Raw genomic sequence first — 20,508 nt, 5'->3', positions numbered from 1 at the left:
TAAATATAATCAAAGGATATAGTGTGTCGGGAGACACAGGTGCTCTCACGTCCAGCTCACTGGGCGAAGAAGGAGAGAGTGAGGCACATGGGTGGAGGTGGCGCCCTCATTCCCGCGCTTGTGGAAGGGAGGTAACTCGTGCTGAGTACTAATTAGTGATTTTACATTGAAGGGAGCTTCAATTAGGGAGATACAAGTGTTCCACTATGTTCGCAAGAAGAAGAAGACAAGCAAAAAGAGCATGAGTCAGGATAAGGAAAAATAATTGTATATTTATATACTTATCCTATCTCACAGTACGCACCTCTCTTCTTCTCTACGACCATGTGTGGAAATGTGCTGTAGGCTAAGTTGAATCAAATCTTACTGGCCTCTGACCCACCCCGACCTCTGACCCCACTCCGACATCAGCACCTGTCAATCATCTCCGTAAGTGTGCAGCTCGCTCAGATGATCATGTTACCACCTGTGCCTGTCATTCTCGTCTTGGAGCTTCTAATAATCTGTGATGTGGGGCAGGTCGGGTGAGTATCCATTGCGTGAGATAGAATAAGTATATAAATATACAATTTATTATAAAATGTACAAATTTTTAAACTTATCCTATCTCATGGTATGCACAATCCCACAGTTGGTAGGAGGGCCGCAGATTACCCCGTCAATACGTACAACCAGGAAGATGCATAACCCCAAGGAGGCCAGGAGAACGCACCAACTCCCGATATGCAGACTCAAAACTTAAGATGGGTTTCTTGTAACCCCTTGGCTTACACAGCACAAAACTCTAGGGAGCGGGCGCTCCTGAATTAATGTGGTTTTCAGCTGCAACTTTTGACAAGCAAAAGGACACGGTTTGGCAAGTAGGCCCCGCCGCCCCGCGATTTATCAGGTGACCCCAGTGAATTAAAGTCGAAGACCTTAATCTGGCCAGTCCCTGCTTCGAAACTAACCCCCACAGACACACGCAGGAAGGCGGTGAAAGAGGGAATAGCCCGGTTGCTCAACTAGTTTAACGATCAGTACCAATCTCCCTAACTTACCAAGGTGAGAAAGGACTTAGGAGCAGAACGCTTCGAACACCATGTAGGTAATTGGAAATCAACACTTTACTGACGTAATTGCTCGGAGAGTAGAGGTCAGTAAGTGGAGTGTCGATCATCTCTGCATGTATCACAAGACTGGCCTCACAGTCTATCAAGTCATAACTTATGACAGTGCAGACACGCCTATTCCCATAGGTGAGAAAATTCTAATCCCAGTGGAAAAAAGTACCAAGACATGGATAACATCGATATCTTTTATTATGTACAGAGCAACACCGACCAAAGAAGGATTGCTTTATCTGCGAACACGGGCCGATGACAATTGCTGCGCCAGGACCAAGCGGCAGAATTGATGTAGACCTTCCACGTCTGTAACCGATAGGTCCCTCAGGTAGTGTGAAGCAAACACCGTATCGGATCTCCAAAAACAGCCCTCCATGATGGACTGCAGGGAACAATTTCTGTGAAGAGCCATGGTGGAGGCAAGAGCTCGAGTCTCATGAGGCTTCGCCATCGACGGTGGAGGTAGGTCAGCAAAGGCATAAGCAAGCAGGATCGTAGTTCCAAAGTAGTACGGGAGACTTCCGAGGTGGAGGCAGTAGACAATGGAATGAACAATCTCTTACGCAGTCTGCGGCAATCCTGTGAGGCAGCTAGGTAAATCCTTAATGCACGCACCGGGCATAAGGACAGATCCTCAGTGTCATCTGGGCCCAAGATAGTGGACAACGGCGAATCGTGAAAGTGCGATCCGGCTGTCCTGGTAACTGATTCTTGGCGAGAAAATCCCATCGCAAACCAAGGAAAACTCTCGCATGTCTAGACCTTTCAAACCGCACCCGAGAAACATCAAGAAATACGGGCAGCTGTAGCCAAGGCCAAGAGAAATAAGGTCTTAAAGGAGACATGTTTGAAATCTTTCTCCTCCAAAGGTTCGTAATCAGCTGAAGTGAGATGAACAAGTACAACGGAAAGATCCCAAGCTGGAGGCCGGAACTTCCGAGATTGGTCAGCCAGTTTGTAGGACCGGAGGAGAGACTGGAGTTCAGGGACAGTGGACACCTTCCCACCCGAGGCCGCTGCAATAACGGTGTTGAGAGCAGCCAGGTAGGTAGATAGTGTAGAACCTTTGAGTTTTCTGGAGGTTCGTAGATGTTGAAGGTACTCTGCCACCATCTGTGGGGAGGCCGTAGTGGGGGATGAGACGCCCTTCTTCCTGCCATATGCTTCAAAATTCTTCCATTTGTCATCGTAGAGTGACCTCGTAGAAGTACGATGCGCTGTAGAAATGGCCGTAGCCACCCGTTTAGAATAGCCCTTCTAGGCGTGCAGATGGAGCGTCAATGGGGACCAATGTAACTGGTCAGAGTGCGGATGTATCAGAAGATCGGGTCGAACGGGCAGTGGTACGGGATCTGGTTCGGCTAGGTCTTGAAGGTTTACGAACCAACTTCTGGCCGGCCAATAGGGCGCGACCAAAAGCAGAGTCATCCTCTGAGTTGCGCGCAGTTTCACTAATATGCGAGGTAGAAGGGCCACTGGCGGAAACGCGTAAGCGTTTAGGTCCTCCCACGGAATGGCTAGAGCATCGAGGTCCCAAGCCAGAGGGTCCGGAATCGGTGACACAAACCGAGGCAGCTGATGGTTGAATCGGGTGGCGAAGATATCTACTGTCGGAGTCGTCAACGGTAGACAAAGGGTCTGGAACACCTGAGGATGTAATCTCCATTCCATTGGAGAGGGACGACTCAGCCGGGACAGAGAATCTGCGATGACATTATTCACCCCCGGGAATGTGGTTGGCTCGGACTAAGATGGTGAGATAGTCCACCAGATCGAAGAGTAGACCCCGTGGACCCCATCCTGTTGATATACCAAACCACCGCTGCGTTGTCCGATCGGATCATGAGGGAAGTTGGTCGTAGGACATCCTGCCAGAGACTGATTGCAAGAATCACCGCCCTGAACTCCAGAACGTTGATGTGACAGGCGCGATCTACGAGAGACCACAGCCCTGCCACTTGTTGATTGAGAAGATGAGCTCCCCACCCGTGTAGAGATGCTTCCACATACAGGTGGTAAGACGGAGCAAACGGCCCTAAGCAAACTCCGTCGCAAATATTCAATTCTTCCATCCACCACAGGAGATGGGGATGGAGCTCCCAGAGGTAGAGTGATCAAGGTAACTGGATCTCCCACTCCGATGTAAGGCGCTAGCAAGAACTGCAAGGGACGAAGTTGTAGTTTACCCCTGAGGGTCAACGCCTGAGCTGACGTCAAGAGGCCCAGGAGCTCCTGCCACTGACGAAGCGTCCTGGGATGCGCCAGTGCCAGAGAGACCAATCGCTGTATCTTGCAGAAACGATCCCTCGGGACAAACAGTTTGTTGACCTCTCTGTCGAACACTGCCCCAATGAATTGAAGACGCACGTAGGGACTAGTTCCGATTTCTGCAGATTGATTAACCAGCCTAATTGGCGAAGAAGCTGTATCGCAAACTGCATGTGACGAAGCAGAAGGGCATGATTGGTCTGCGCCTGAATGCAGTCGTCGATGTAGGCCTCGGACACTATTCCCTTGCGGTGAAGGAAACTGGTGATAGACTTCGTTACCCATGTAAACAGCCACTGGGCCGAAGAAATTCCAAATGGGAGGATACTCCACTGATAGTGGGTGCCCTCGAAGACAAACCGAAGGAACTTGCGATGAGCCGGGAAGATCGGGATGTGCAGGTACGCATCCTGGAGATCCAAACTGATCATGTAGTCTCCCGGCTTGATAATGGTCTTGAGGAGTGCCACCGATTCCATGCGAAAATGGGGCGGAGGCTGCAGAAACCTCTCGTTGAATATCTTCATGTTCAAGATTAACCTCAGTTTGTCCGAATCCTCCTTGGGGACCAGAAAGATTGGAGAATAGAACCCTGGGACGGTCGGCGCCTGACCCAGGGATTCGATCGCAAGTTTCTTGAGTAAGGTGTCTATTGTGGATCGAAGAACAGCCGTCTGCTGAGCGGGATACGTTCTGCAATCCGGAAGTAAAGTGAGAGGAGGATCCCCGATGATTGGCAGCTGAAACCCTGTGGATAACATGGAGAGGACGTAAGGGTCTCCCAAGATGATCCAGTTGGGAGCATAGGTCCCAAGCACGACAAAGGGCACGACTGGAGGTGGAAGAACCCAGTTGCATTCTAATGTCATCGAGTCACTGTCTGTCAGGCCTTTGCGAAGTGGAATGGTCAGCAGTGGAAGCTGGTCGTGAAGCAGAGAACGCCCGACGTTGACGGCTGGACCGTCCTCTGCCAAAGGATCCCTTTCCACAAAAGGAAGCAGTAGAACCAGCACGCAGGTCCGGATTGACAGGAACATAACGGGCTGGTCGTCGTAGACACAACAATTCATCCACCTGCAAATGTTGGAATTCAACAATTCCACTGACACTTGTAAGTGAGCATCTTGACCAACTCTAATCGCCCCGTTAAAAAGAGACCTGCCAGACCACGGCTGCCGAAAGAGATCAGTACGGAACCTATCCTCCCATGAGGATAAGTGCAAAGGCCCCCTGCGACGCATAGCTGTGACATACGAAAAGAAGTGAGCCAACTGATCCAGAAGGCTCCCTAAAATTTCTCTTGCAACAAGACCATAGCCGCTCGAATATATGCTTGTTGATGGGACGTAGCATGTGCAGCCGACATAGCCACTGCTTCGGTAGTCGTCAACACCATGTTGAGTGGCGCCACGATCCTCCACCAGGAATGGATAGTAGGCTTTCTGTTTAGTTCCCAGCAATGTAACATCATCATCCAGTGGAGGGGAGACGATCAGCATAGAGAAACCATGCACATGAGCAGATGCCAAGTTGAAGCGAGGAGCCGCAAACCCATCCTTAAGCTTCCTCAGGTTACCAAAAGCCTCATCCAGAGATGCTGCCTATTGAGTAATACACAGTCGAGGCGGGAACGTGATGGAACCGTAATCACCTGGCTTCATATCAAAACAGGATAATAAATCCGCCGACGAACTACTATGCTGTAAACGGAGGCTATCGGCAATCCATATGAGTAGTTGAGGTGTGGCAACAGCATCCACGCTACCATCCGACAGTACCGTACCATCAGAAGATGGAGATGGCGTCCACGAATGACAAACCTCCTCTAAAAGTGGAACTGGATTGGTCGAAGGCCCCCATGACTGAACAGCAGCGAAAGTTGCTGGCGCCTGATGCCGTAATGCTGACACTACCGCTAGCACAATGGCATCAAAATCCACAGGTTGAGAAGTCGAAACCTCCGACCCCGGATTCCAGGATACTAGTAAAATAGGTCTCACCGCCGATCCCGTTGTAGGAGGAGCCGAAGACGCAGACGCAGACATTAAGGGATGACGAGGCACCTCACTGAGAGCAGACAGACATACAGCTGACTGAGGCACACTCCCATGAGGCAACAATGAACCCGAAGGGTCCTTGGTATTGGAAGCAAAAGCTGAGCTGAGTGGACCTAGCGCCGAACTAGACACATGGGAGGTGAGCACTGAACCCTGAGGAAGCGTCGAACCAAATGCCCCATGAATCAAACTTGAAGCCAGTGAACTATGACTAAGCGCTGAAGCACGAACTCCGTGAGTAAGCGCCGAACCAGGAGCCCCGTGAGCAAGCGTCGAACTGGGAATAGTTTGAGTAAGCGCCGAACCAAAGCCTCCATGAATAAGCGTCGAACCAAAGCCTCCAAGAATAAGCGCCGAACCGGGAGCACCGGGATTAAGCGCCGAACCAGGAGCACCGGGATTAAACGCTGAACCGGGAGCACCCGGATAAAGCGCCGAACCAGGAACACTGGTAGCAAGCGCCGAACCAAATCCACCATGAGGAAGCTCCGAACTGGAAGCGCCGAACCGGGAACACCGTGAGGAAGCACCGTATCGGGGACACCAGGAGTAAGCGCAGAACCAGAGGTAAACAAGAGCGCCGAACTGAAAGCAAGCGGCGCTCTGAATGACATCACGGGATCGGTAACAAGCGGTGCTCTACCAACAGGTAACTGTCCCGATGTAAGCGGTGCTGGACCAGCAAACGACGCACTAGAATAACGTGGTGGTCCATAACCAAACGGTACATGATAAGGGATAGATGTGGAAAAAGGCACTCTAGGGATCATTGACACACCTGTCAACCCCACCGGAGGATGAGAGAGCGCCGCACCGAAACCATCCACTGTGTCCGAAGCCATTGCCACATTTGACACAAGCCCCAAATGGGAAATAGGCGTAGAATCAACCACCGAAGTGGAAAGCGCCGCACTGCAAGGAAGCGTCACTTGAGATGTAATGCTAGGAATCACACCAAGCGACGCACGAGAAACCCCCACCTCAGGAACAGAAGTGCACTGAGGAATAAGCATCACCGAAGAGGGACGGGTTTGAAGAGAAGACGTAGACAACACGACAACCCTAGGTGGTGAAGAGTCTTCTAACGTGATGGGGCTAGACGCATGCGGCTGAAAAAGTTGCCGTAAATTTTCACTGAGGTAGGAATCCGACGCCTCCCCTAGGAAATCTTCAGTAGGGGGCGGGGACTTCGAACGTCTGACTGCAGTTTTCTTACGGCGTTCTGTCTTAGAACGTTTAGATGCAGAAGGACCCTCAGATGGTTGACGATCTCTGTCTGACACACGTCTACAAGCTACCCAGCGATATTCAGAAAACGCATCATCGTTGAGGTCGGCACAGAAAGTGCAACGTTGAGACCACTCACAACGTCCTAAGCAATCAACACATAAAGCATGTGGGTCTGCCGCCGAGAAGTTGCTATTACATTTATTGCAATGTTTACGCTTTTTAGCACTATTGCGATTTGATTTTCCCATTGTAGAAACACAATCAAACTTTCTTAGAGACAAGCACATGTCCACACGACGTAGCGACAAGAAAGAGAATGACAGGCACAGGTCACATGATCATCTGAGCGAGCTGCACACTTACGGAGATGATTGACAGGTGCTGATGTCGGAGTGGGGTCAGAGGTCGGGGTGGGTCAGAGGCCAGTAAGATTTGATTCAACTTAGCCTACAGCACATTTCCACACATAGTCGTAGAGAAAAAGAGAGGTGCATACCGTGAGATAGGATAAGTTTAAAAATTATACATATCTACAAAAACTCGCACATCATATCATACTCACTGTCACCTTGAGAAAAGTCATTTAGCATTAACAGTCAAATAGAGACAAGTCAATTAACACTGCCATATACTAGTGAGTGAGTTTAGTTGTACGCCGCACTCAGCAATATTCCAGCTTTATGGCAGCGGTCTGTAAATAATTGAGTCTGGACTAGACAATCCAGAGATCAACAGCATGAGAATCGATCTGCGCAATTGGGAACCGATGACATGTGTCAACCAAGTCAGCGAGCCTGACCACCCGCTCACCTCTTACGAAAAGCATGTGTTACTGAAGGTTCATTCTAACTGGGACCTTCACGGGTTCCATATACTATAGACACTAGTCATTTAACACTGCCATATACTATAGAGACTATAGTCCGTCAACTTAACTTTTGGCACCCTGTTTTTCACAATATACATAAAACTCCTAAATATTTTGAAACACTGCTCTGTTCATATGGTAATTGTATACCGTGACCTAACAAGATATCAATTTTAGTAATTTTAAAACAATCATTAAAGATTTTGCCTTTAAACCTGTCATATAATAATTGTAACACTGTGGAGAGTTTTTACAAGGGGTTAATGCACCTGACGGAACAGCCAACAACACTGTAAAATGTGTGTCAGCGTGATATGTACATGCACGGGTATTTACATTAGCACGCTTAAGTGATGTCAAAGATCGTCAACACGCACAGGTTGTACGTAGGGAAAACAATATTGTACAAAGATGACCGGCAAATCATCAAAAGAGTTTACAACTTTTTCAAGCGAGACGCAAAGCGAAAAAAACTCTCTTTTTTTAATTGAATGTTTCTCCAAAAGACATTTAATGCCACGAAGATCTGCAAAAGAATATTGCAAAGAGTTATCTCCCATGACACCATTTCAGAGCCTGACGATGACGTGGCCGTTAAATCTGGGACCGTCTCAAAACATGCAAAGAAAACAAAGCTTGATGAATTCGATAGAAGGGTTGTGAGGGACGTCATGCGTCGGTTACATCGATCCATTTTGTCAAGCAAACTGAAGAAAATATTGTTCAAAAGAAGACCATGACATCATTGTATCAAAGCATACCATTAGCAAGCTGTTGTTTGGATATAGATACAAGAGATCAAGCAACCTGTCTTTAAAGACTTCAATGAATCTACTTTTTTAAAATGGATTTATGATGATTATACAGTCCCTGTAGATTTGCTTGCAGGCGTAACAATGTAAACAAGATGCACGCGTGTCACACCATGTTGTCGGCTGTTCCATCATATCATTTTACTCCCTTGTATAACTACTTCTATTTTTCATATTTTTATAAGATGGCTTCTTAAGAAGAAGCTTTAATAATTGACATAAAATTATGAAATTTAAACCTTGGATAGGTCATAAGATATAAAGAGAATATGCACAAAAACATTTTGAAGGCATTTTTGGTTAAAAGGTAAATTGTGAAAAACTGGGTGCCAAAAGTTCAGTTGACGGACTATAGTCATGTAACACTGTCATATAGACACTATAGTACTGTCGGAAATAGAAAAAAACTGTTTTTAGGCTCTTACTCTGTATCCCTAAAATTTACACAACTGCACATAGCATATGTCGAAATAACCCATTTCGGCCTAACTTGGCATTCAGTGGGATGCGTAATAGGATATCCAGAAAAGCATGTGTACTCGTAAAATCGGGCAAAACTTAGAAAAAATACGAATACCTGCTGAAAACAATAGATCAGACTATAGATGGTAATTAGGTCGCTCAGCCAGGTATGACGATGGACCGTCGACTCACCTGGCATGAAATGCATGTGCTGCCTACCGGCGCCCAAGGGGTCATCTCAAAGATATTTTGTGCTTTTTCATGTGTGTTGACTATGCCTCATCTATTGATTAACAGCTTAAGTGTCTTTCTTTCATAAAGTTTATGTTGAGATATGTAAAAGAGTTTGATACCTGATAACCATAGAAACACATCGTATTAAATGTCTCAAAATATATAGGTGGCATGACCACCCGATCGCAAAGATCGACAGGACTGGATATTATTTGTAAATTGTTATGACATGCCGTGTACTTCCCCAGTATGATTGCCCTAAAGGATTATCGTATCTTAGCTGATATCTCTATCCCCAAGCCCGACCCCAACGATCGTCTGTGACACCCGTCCAGGTTTTGCTTTTGAGACGAACCCTCCTATCTGTTTCTTTTTATAGTGACAGTGAGACTCCATGGTAGCTACATTCTTAATAGTTTCAGCATGAAAGTTATTATTTTTTACGCCAGTTATCGTTTATAATGAAGCTACGTCTAATTTGAAATTGGTCACTTAAAAAGTGTCCTTGATAATACAATATCGTCGCACACTAATTTGCATACAGCCATGGTCTGTTCCAAATAATTCGTTTTGGACTTTGCTCATTTCTGCACTAATCTCTCCTCAGTAAAGTCCTTTTTCTACTTTTCTTGTGTCCCTACCATTAAGACTGTAGGTAGGCCGAACTTAGTTTAAGAGATATTTCACACTTGCACATATCAACTACATAAATTGTAGAGATAAATGAGAAAATACAGTTTTTCTATTTCCGACAGTACTATAGTTACTTAACACTGCCATATACTATAGACACTAGTCATTTAACACAGCCATATAGACACTAGTCATTTAACACTGTCATATAGACACTAGTCATTTAACACTGTCATATAGACACTAGTCATTTAACACAGCCATATAGACACTAGTCATTTAACACTGTCATATAGACACTAGTCATTTAACACTGTCATATAGACACTAGTCATTTAACACTGTCATATACTATAGACACTAGTCATTTAACACTGTCATATAGACACTAGTCATTTAACACTGTCATATAGACACTAGTCATTTAACACAGCCATATAGACACTAGTCATTTAACACTGTCATATAGACACTAGTCATTTAACACTGTCATATAGACACTAGTCATTTAACACTGTCATATAGACACTAGTCATTTAACACTGTCATATAGACACTAGTCATTTAACACTGTCATATAGACACTTGTCATTTAACACAGCCATATAGACACTAGTCATTTAACACTGTCATATACTATAGACACTAGTCATTTAACACTGTCATATAGACACTAGTCATTTAACACTGTCATATAGACACTAGTCATTTAACACAGCCATATAGACACTAGTCATTTAACACTGTCATATAGACACTAGTCATTTAACACTGTCATATAGACACTAGTCATTTAACACTGTCATATAGACACTAGTCATTTAACACTGTCATATAGACACTAGTCATTTAACACAGCCATATAGACACTAGTCATTTAACAGCCATATAGACACTAGTCATTTAACACTGTCATATAGACACTAGTCATTTAACACTGTCATATAGACACTAGTCATTTAACACAGCCATATAGACACTAGTCATTTAACACTGTCATATAGACACTTGTCATTTAACACTGTCGTATAGACACTAGTCATTTAACACTGTCATATAGACACTAGTCATTTAACACTGTCATATAGACACTAGTCATTTAACACTGTCATATAGACACTTGTCATTTAACACAGCCATATAGACACTAGTCATTTAACACTGTCATATAGACACTAGTCATTTAACACTGTCATATAGACACTAGTCATTTAACACTGTCATATAGACACTAGTCATTTAACACTGTCATATAGACACTAGTCATTTAACACTGTCATATAGACACTAGTCATTTAACACTGTCATATAGACACTAGTCATTTAACACTGTCATATAGACACTTGTCATTTAACAGCCATATAGACACTAGTCATTTAACACTGTCATATAGACACTAGTCATTTAACACTGTCATATAGACACTAGTCATTTAACACTGTCATATAGACACTAGTCATTTAACACTGTCATATAGACACTAGTCATTTAACACTGTCATATAGACACTAGTCATTTAACACTGCCATATAGACACAAGTCATTTAACACTGTCATATAGACAGTAGTCATTTAACACTGTCATATAGACACTTGTTACTTAACACTGCCATATACTATAGACACTAGTCTTTTAACACTGCCATATACTATAGACACTAGTTACTTAACACTGCTATATAGACACTAGTCATTTAACACTGTCATATAGACACTAGTCATTTAACACAGCCATATAGACACTAGTCATTTAACACTGTCATATAGACACTTGTCATTTAACACTGTCGTATAGACACTAGTCATTAAACACTGTCATATAGACACTAGTCATTTAACACTGTCATATAGACACTTGTCATTTAACAGCCATATAGACACTAGTCATTTAACACTGTCATATAGACACTAGTCATTTAACACTGTCATATAGACACTAGTCATTTAACACTGTCATATAGACACTAGTCATTTAACACTGTCATATAGACACTAGTCATTTAACACTGTCATATAGACACTAGTCATTTAACACTGCCATATAGACACAAGTCATTTAACACTGTCATATAGACACTAGTCATTTAACACTGTCATATAGACACTTGTTACTTAACACTGCCATATACTATAGACACTAGTCTTTTAACACTGCCATATACTATAGACACTAGTTACTTAACACTGCTATATAGACACTAGTCATTTAACACTGTCATATAGACACTAGTCATTTAACACAGCCATATAGACACTAGTCATTTAACACTGTCATATAGACACTTGTCATTTAACACTGTCGTATAGACACTAGTCATTTAACACTGTCATATAGACACTAGTCATTAAACACTGTCATATAGACACTAGTCATTTAACACTGTCATATAGACACTAGTCATTTAACACTGTCATATAGACACTAGTCATTTAACACTGTCATATAGACACTAGTCATTTAACACTGTCATATAGACACTTGTCATTTAACACTGCCATATACTATAGACACTAGTCATTTAACACAGCCATATAGACCATAGTCATTTAACACTGTCATATAGACACTAGTCATTTAACACTGTCATATAGACACTAGTCATTTAACGCAGCCATATAGACACTAGTCATTTAACACTGTCATATAGACACTTGTCATTTAACACTGCCATATAGACACTAGTCATTTAACGCAGGCATATAGACACTAGTCATTTAACACTGTCATATAGACACTTGTCATTTAACACTGCCATATAGACACTAGTCATTTAACACTCATAGTTATACAAACTAAAGTACTGTCGTAAATGCTAGAAAAATGCTTTTTGACTTATATTTAAAATTCAGAGGTATTACAGTTACTTAAATAACAAATATCACTTCAAGAAACATCTACCTAATGTAGACTGAGGGAATAAATTTTGAGACATGCTCTAAACTGTGTTTTTACTGATGAAAATACCAAAAACTTAGGGGTAGTTGGACGTTATTTGAAACAAACATTAACTGCCTGTGTTACGTCATCAGCATGCACGGTATCGACAGGTGAAATTGACACCTGAGCACACGCTCGGGCGAGGGGTCATATCAATAGATGTTTTCTGTAAAATGTTGAATATGTGTACGTATAGTATACGTATTGGTTATGTTAGGGATCATTTGTGTATGTGTTTGTTTTGAAATAAACATACAAATTACTGTACATTGGAAAGAATCCTATCACTTGTGTTATCTTATTGATTGATTGTAGAAATGTGCAACGTTTTAATACATGTTTTGCATGTCAACAGTATAGTTCATGAAAAAATATGGATGTAATTCGGTCAGTTTAATCTAGTTGGCCAAAGATATATTATATATATTTTTCTTTTCATAAAGTTTGTAGACCGCCCGTCTAAGCACTCCCTTGTCAAAGTTGTCAAGGATGGTTTTACGTCCCGGTTTTGCATATGAGACGGTCCCTGTCTTGTCTGATTTGTTTACAATATTGTACACTTGTTGGTAAGACATGCCAACAGCTCTACAAGTTCTGTAATAAACCCTCTCTACACTAATGAAAGGTTTACCTCTGTCTTTTTTGAGCAGAAAAAAACTATAAACCTTTGCAACAATCGACTGCAAAACATTGGCCATAGTGGACGCTGTGATAAAGATGTGCATGCATGACGGGAAACTTATTATTCAAGACTTAACATTTATATTAATATTTCTTCAATACAGAAAACGATAATTAAGTAAAGTAACACAAACATTCAACATTTATTTGTTAAGGAAAAACGTTAATTCATATTTTTACACCACCTGTATTATTAGCATAAATGTAAAGACTATTTCAGATTTCTGTTGTTAAACTCTGAATAAATCTTAAGTTGCTGTTTTGGTACCAAAATGAAATTTTTAGAGTAAAATTAATATTTAATACTTATCCTGACTCATGCTTATTGCTTGTCTTCTTCTTCTTGCGAACATAGTGGAACACGTGTATCTCCCAATTGAAGTTCCCTTCAATTAAAAAATCACTAATCAGTACTCACCACGAGTTACCTCCCTTCCACAAGTGCGGGAACGAGGGCGTCACCCGAACCCATGTGCCTCACTCTCTCCTTTTGTTTCGAGCCCGACACTTTATTTTTCCGAAGAAATCCAAAGTGTTAAGTGGGAGGACGGAGGGCTTACCTCATGAGTCAGGATAAGTATAAAATATTAATTTTACTCTAAAAATTTCATATTTTTCCTTATCCTGACTCATGCTTATTGCTTGTAGAATCCGACGGAAAAGGAGGTGGGAATATATATACTTTGGATTTTAACAATTAGTGCTTTGAACTGTGATGATTGTAATAACCCTATGGGAACTTCATAAAGGCACTGAACTGATGAATTCCTGCTGTTTAACTTATCAGCTGCCATATAAAGGTTACTACAATTTATAGAATATGATAAAAGTATATACAACATTAATGTAAGCTATTAATGTGATAATATAAACTTCTGTGAGTTTATAGTGGATACTTTTATAAATTAACCAAAGTATTAAGCTTAAGATATGCATATATTTAAGCTATAATAGTATAGTATAGTGCTTAAGATATAATTATAACTTAAGCTGTATAATAGTAACCAACTCCTTAGAGTTTGTTAACTAATACATTTATGCATATGACCATATGACTGAGCTTAAGGATTGATGAACCTATATATATAGTAGCAAAACTCCTAGGAGTTGTAAGCTTACATATAGTATGATATAAAAACCATAATACTGAGCTTAAAGAACCACTAAACTTTGTTTTTTGTTACTCTTTTAACCATTACATATGAAAGATTTGTGGTTAGTCTTATGCGGAACACCAAATTTATTCTTTAAAAACTTGTGGTTAATTAATACCGAGCGATTAAAAGTGGCCAAAAAGTCGCCTGCTTCCCTCTCGCCCGCCAACGAAACCACAGACAGGTTACGTAACTCTGTCGCCAGAGCACTGCAGTGACGTCATATGAGGAACGATTTTCAGTTAGTTGTATAGAAAATGTGTAGCACGCTCATCATTTTGATGATTTCTCGACATCCACGACGACATGCCGAATCGTTGCTTTGTCGTCAATTGCTCTAGGGGTCGGGCGATGGTGTCCCCATGCACAGATTTCCACAGGACCCGCGTTAAGGTGCTAAATGGGTTATGTTTGTTAGTCTTGGCGGCGTTTGTGGAAGCCTGAAGCGATATCTTACTTGTGTTCAGATCGCTTCCGCGGAAGTTAAAGAATCAAAACTACTTACTAGTTGTAGTAAAATATGCATATGATTGATGACCATAAAGATTTTCTATGTTACAAGTTAACATAACGATTTCTTCCTCGGAAGTGAGGTTGTGGTCGAAGTAACAATAATATTGTAATAAGTAGTATTATATTGACACCCACCTCTGCCACGAGAGAAATTGTTATGATATATATATGTCATGCAAAATCCTATTGGCCATCAATAAAATACATATTTTACTACCAGTAGAAAGTAGTTTTGATTTTGTAACTTCGGTGAAAACAAACCTCAATACCATTCATCTTCAGACTGGCGGATGTTCCCGACAGGCGCCGCCATTTTAACAATAAAAAAATCTGTTAGAATTAATGAGATTATAGTTTGTTTTCATCAAGTTAGAAAAATCAAGACTACTTTCTACTCGTTGTTAAATATGTATTGGAATCATAACCAAACGGATTTTGCATGACACAACTTTCTAACATAACGATTTCTTCCACGGAAGCGAGGTGGGGTTCGAAGCCACAATACTCTTGCTGATACATTTCTTGCTACATTCCCATGGTTAATGTCCACTCACCAGTGCGTAGATACTAGTCAATGTGCGTCTTTATATTTGGTCTTATAATCCTAATTAGTTTATTATCATACTTTTATGCATTTTGAAACTAAATAAAAGAAGGCGATCTGCTGATACTTATAGTAAATTTATAACAGAACTGTAATATCTAGACATTTTATAGTTTGCCAATGTGAATCATAATTAGCACACACCCTAGTGCATGTTGTCTGTCTCATTACACTTCAATGGCGAAAACAATGATTCTGTTGAATGCTACGACAAATGAATAAAAACAAAATGCAAATATTAAAATTAAAACAGATTAAAGTTATAGGAACAATATCAGGCCATTACCTTGTTCGAGGAATGTATCCATCAATATCCACAAAACTGTTCCAAATGATGTGTCTTTTAACAGTTTAATATACCAAAAAGTGATAAATCTTTTCAGGTATTGGTGTATAGTCTCATTGGTCACCCAAGATAGCACACCTGGCAACTAACTGCATAATGTCCGCCTTTCTTTAAAAACAGTAATTTAGTTAGCCAATAATGGGCAATCAATCAATGTATTGCTGGTTAATCCTTTGAAAGAAGGGCGTTGTTTTTATGAATACCGACCGACAGAGTGTATTCAGTATAGATTAGTAAATCTACATACATAAACACTACCTTTGACAAATCCGCTGTGTAAGATAAAAGTAATTAATCAATCAGCGTGTTATCGGTTAATCCTTTGATCGATGTTTATAATGTTGAATATTTACTCCAGACACAAGAAATGCCAAATGGGAACCTTTGTCGGTAATCTAAGTGTGTTACCACTAATTATACCTGTTATAAATTCATTAACTGACCATCAAGTGAATGATGACAAATAACATGTGTAGGTTTATACCACCTAACACGGGTTACAACGAGGAGTATTAATTGCTGTATTGCATGTGAAAACTTATGGGCCGACACTGTTTTGAGAATACAAACAGATTTTTACATGACATGATTAAATATCGAGGTAAAACAACACAGAAATGGGATCAATTTGGATCAGTCATTATACAAATAGGGCCTAACGACACCAATCGATTTTGACAGAATCGTCTATGAAAACAAGTTGTAACTTCGAAACTAGGCAAAGCAGGAGACAAAATTAAATGCCAGTAGATTGTGAGAACATATAGCTTTCATTTTCCACAACAATTGTCACGATTTCAGGTTTATACAAGCCTGTAAACACGATAATTTACCCCCTAAAATGTAGATGAATTCTGCATCGGCCCTCAAAGCTATTCCTCATATGACGTCACAGAGGCGCGCCGCTCTGATTGGTTGAAATTTCGTTCGCGGGTGAGAATTGTGCACTGTTGTCAAAAAGGTCGATTTAAGTCAATTAAAGGTCGAAATGAGTAGTTTTAATGACGGGGTTTCATTTATAACGGTGCCAGTTAATGATTTATGTATTTGTACCCCCTAGGGTTTATGTGACCTTTAAGATAATAAATTAAACTTAAGCAAAATATATAGATAGCATGTAGCTATTAGTACTGTTATCAGATAAGTATAAAATCTGTAAGATAGACTTATCTTCTCCGTGGAACTGTCAACTGTTGAGCGAGGACCATGGGACCGAAATGGTGGATACCTGAGACGTCCTCGGTGGTGATATCTCTCAGATAGTGGTTGGCAAACACCATATTGGATCTCCAGAAACATCCCTCCATTATGGTATTCAACGAGCAATTCCCATGCAGAGCGAGAGTTGAGGCTAGCGCTCTAATTTCGTGAGGATTAGAAGCTCTTGGAGGGTCGAGTCCTGCAGCCTTGTAGGCACGTAGTATGACAGTTCTGATCCAGATAGAGATCGTAGTACGTGAGACTTCCGTCTGCGTAGCTGTAGATATAGGGATAAATAATCTCTTGAATTTCCCTCTGCTCTGTTTGGATCGTTGGAGATATATTTTCAGTGCCCTCACTGGGCATAGTGATAGATCCATCGTATCATGCGGTCCAAGTATGGATGAGAGAGCTGGGACGTGAAATAATCTGTCTGGTTGGTTGGTTTTACGCTATAAAATCCCAGCGAAGTCCCAGATGAGCGATGTTATGAATATCATCAAAGCGTATTCTCTCGTAATCCAAAGCGTGAATCTCTGACATCCTGGCGGCCGTAGCTAACGCTAACAGGAATAAGGTTTTGTGGGTCAGTGATTCAAACGATGTAGATAGCAATGGTTCATAAGCCTCACTAGTGAGGTGTTGGAGCACTATATTTAGATCCCAGGCTGGAGCTTGAAACTTCCATTTCTGATCCTCCAATCGGAACGCTCGTAACAAAGCGAGTAACTCTGGTGTTTTTGTTAACTTGACGCCCGTTCGCATAGTTATGACAGTTATGACATACTTATGGCTGCAAGATAAGTGGACAAGGTTGAGCCTTTTAGATTCTTAGTTTGCCGTAGATAACATAAGAAATCTGCCACTTGAGGATGTGTAGCATATCTGGCTGTAAATCCTTTCTTAGCAGCATAATTGACAAAACTGTGCCATTTGTCATCGTACAAGTTACGAGTTGAGTTACGTAGTGCAAGCGTGACCGCTTTAGCCCTGAGCTGATGTGAGTAGTCCCAATAGGCTCTGCCACTGTCGTAGTGGTAACGGAGAGAGTAGGGCTTGAGGAATAAGTTGTTGGATCTTGATCCATCTGTCCTCCGGGACTACAATACGATTCTGAGCTGTTAGAAATCGTATACCTAGAAATTGCAAATCTTGCGTTGGTTCTAGGTCCGACTTGAGTAGATTTACTAACCATCCTAATTGTGTTAGTAGCTTGATTATAAATTTCAGCTGTAGTCTGAGACGCTGTGGATCTGGATCCACTTGTATACCGTCGTCTAGGTAAAAAGCGCTGCGAAGACCTTGACGATGTAGGTATGAGACAATAGGCTTGGTCACTCTTGTGAATACCCAAGGGGCCGATGTGATTCCGAAGGGAAGAACCTTCCATTGGTAATGTTTCCGTCTAGGATAAATCTTAGATATTTCCTTGAGTTGGGATGAATCGAATGTGTAGATATGCATCTTGCAAATCTATGCTGGCCATGTAATCTTTGGGGACGAATTAATTGCGAAGTTAGCGGTAAGTGTATCATCGCAAACGTTGGAGGTTTGCATAGATATTCTCTGTTGAAAATGCTCATGTTGTATATGAGGCGAAACTTCTCCTTGGAATTTTTCTTCGGCACTAGGAAAACTGGGAGTAGAAACCTGAATGCGATGTTTACGTTGATCCAGAACTTCTAAGGCCTGTTTGTTTAGTAGAGTAAGTACTGTTTCACTTAAAATAGGTACTTGTGCCGGTTGAACGTTGAACCCTGGGGGGTTGACTGTTAACGGAGGCTTGGCCTTGAGTTGTATTAGATATCCGTGCTGTAGGATGTTGGATACATATGGATCTTGTAGTATTCCCCAGTTTTCCCAGTGTAGCTGAAGGCGTCCACCCACTTGAGACGGTTGTACTGGAACGGCTGGGGGTGGAAGACTCCAGTCGTTCCGAACCTGAATTTCATCGTCTAAATCCACGGGCACCTCTGGATGATCTGCCTCTAGCTGATCCTCCCCTAAATTTGTTGTATGGGCAACGAAAAGAATCCTTGGGATCTTTAGCTGCAGCTTTCTGTAGCCCCGAAAACTTAGACTTGCCTGAGTATCTCTGTGTTGACTGTTTAATGACGTCCGCTAAGGTGTCCATGGATCTGATCATAAGAACCTCTCTTGAGTCTTTAGATACTTCTTTGAAGACCTTGTCTACGTTGCCATCAAACAGTAAGGGCGATGACCATGGAGCTGTGTATAGAGATTCTGTAAATTGCTTATCCCAAGAGCAGGAGGCTAGTAAGCCTTGCCGACGAGCCATGGTAGTAGTTTCAGTAAGTGCTGATAGGTGCTCTGTAAGAAATTGGTGGTCTCTTTTCTGCATGAGTAGAGCTGAGTAGATCATTCTATCTTCCTCCTCTGTAGAATTCTTGAACTTGGTGATGAGAGTTTCATTAATCGTTCTAGATCTATTCAATCCAAAGAACATCCTCCTGGCGATGGTATCTAGTTGAGCGAATTTGCGATCGTCTACTTTGTAACTTCTGGACTTGGCATCGCTGATTAATTTAAAGTTGTCATCAATATCCTGGGCCTTGAAAAAGGGGTCCATATTGTGTCCAGCAAATTTCTTGGCATTGAAGACCGGGAAATGTGTAGATTGGACTTTTGAAGATTTGGAACAGGCTGTATCCAAATTAGCTGGTACCGCTGCAATCGGATCAATAGGAGGTAAGGTGATATTGTCTACATCATCATCCTTCATCAGGTAAGTCTGAGTTGAATTCTCGTTCTTCGATGGGGAAGCAAGTTGTAACTCATTCACCATCCAGTATCTGATCTCAGCATCTGAGAAAATGATACCTTCTTCCTCTGATGTAGGGTCACATGTCGGAGTCCTAGATCTGTAGGAAGATCTATGAGAGGACTGTGGTGAACGGACTGACGAGTGGCTAGTGTAAGGAGACCTTGGAGGAGACATCCTCGGCGAACGCTGGGGACTTCGCGAAGCTCTTCTAAATCTTCTGGGCGAGGTAGATATGGAGCCACTTAGCCTTCGCGACCTTCGCGAATGTATCGAGTCAGTGTCCGAATCGACATATGAGCGCTTGCTTCGCGAACGACCTCTGTGTTCTACAGGGTGTGGGCTCGGCGAAGCGCTCCTTCTCCGCGATGTCCCTCGCAACTGGATAGGCTCTAGCTCCTTCGTGGAGGCGGCCTGGGACTTCCTTTGCGAAGTGATCGCTACGGGCTGGGTTGCCCTTCGCGGAGGCGCGTTTGTGGGCTCTGGGGCCCTACGCGAAGCCAAGGCGGGCTCTGGGGCCCTGTATGACTTATTAAGTGTTGGGCTCTGGGGCCCGTGGCTCCTCCATCAGTCTCATGATTTGGTTAACCAGGTCGTCTGGGACAGTCTGCGCTGGCGT

The 20,508-nt window shown here is 42.3% G+C and overlaps 1 protein-coding gene and 1 long non-coding RNA gene across 4 annotated transcripts in view; one reads left to right on the top strand and one right to left on the bottom strand.

Moving 5' to 3' along the window:
• The window catches only part of LOC124288026 (striatin-interacting protein 1 homolog), a 59,106-nt gene that overhangs the window by 16,161 nt on the left and 22,437 nt on the right, over nt 1-20,508 (bottom strand). The gene's annotated exons all lie outside the window — the stretch shown is intronic.
• On the top strand, nt 1,456-20,010 carry LOC124288038. The gene is made up of 3 exons (XR_006901362.1): nt 1,456-1,568; nt 2,368-2,369; nt 20,000-20,010. It is a non-coding gene; the product is annotated as an uncharacterized LOC124288038 (long non-coding RNA).

The sequence above is a fragment of the Haliotis rubra genome, unplaced genomic scaffold (genome assembly GCF_003918875.1).
Source record: "Haliotis rubra isolate DU_JTF1 unplaced genomic scaffold, ASM391887v1 Scf111, whole genome shotgun sequence".
Classification (NCBI taxonomy): domain Eukaryota; kingdom Metazoa; phylum Mollusca; class Gastropoda; order Lepetellida; family Haliotidae; genus Haliotis; species Haliotis rubra.
The sequence above is the reverse complement of the archived record's forward strand: the minus strand, read 5'-3'. Positions and strand labels throughout refer to the sequence as shown.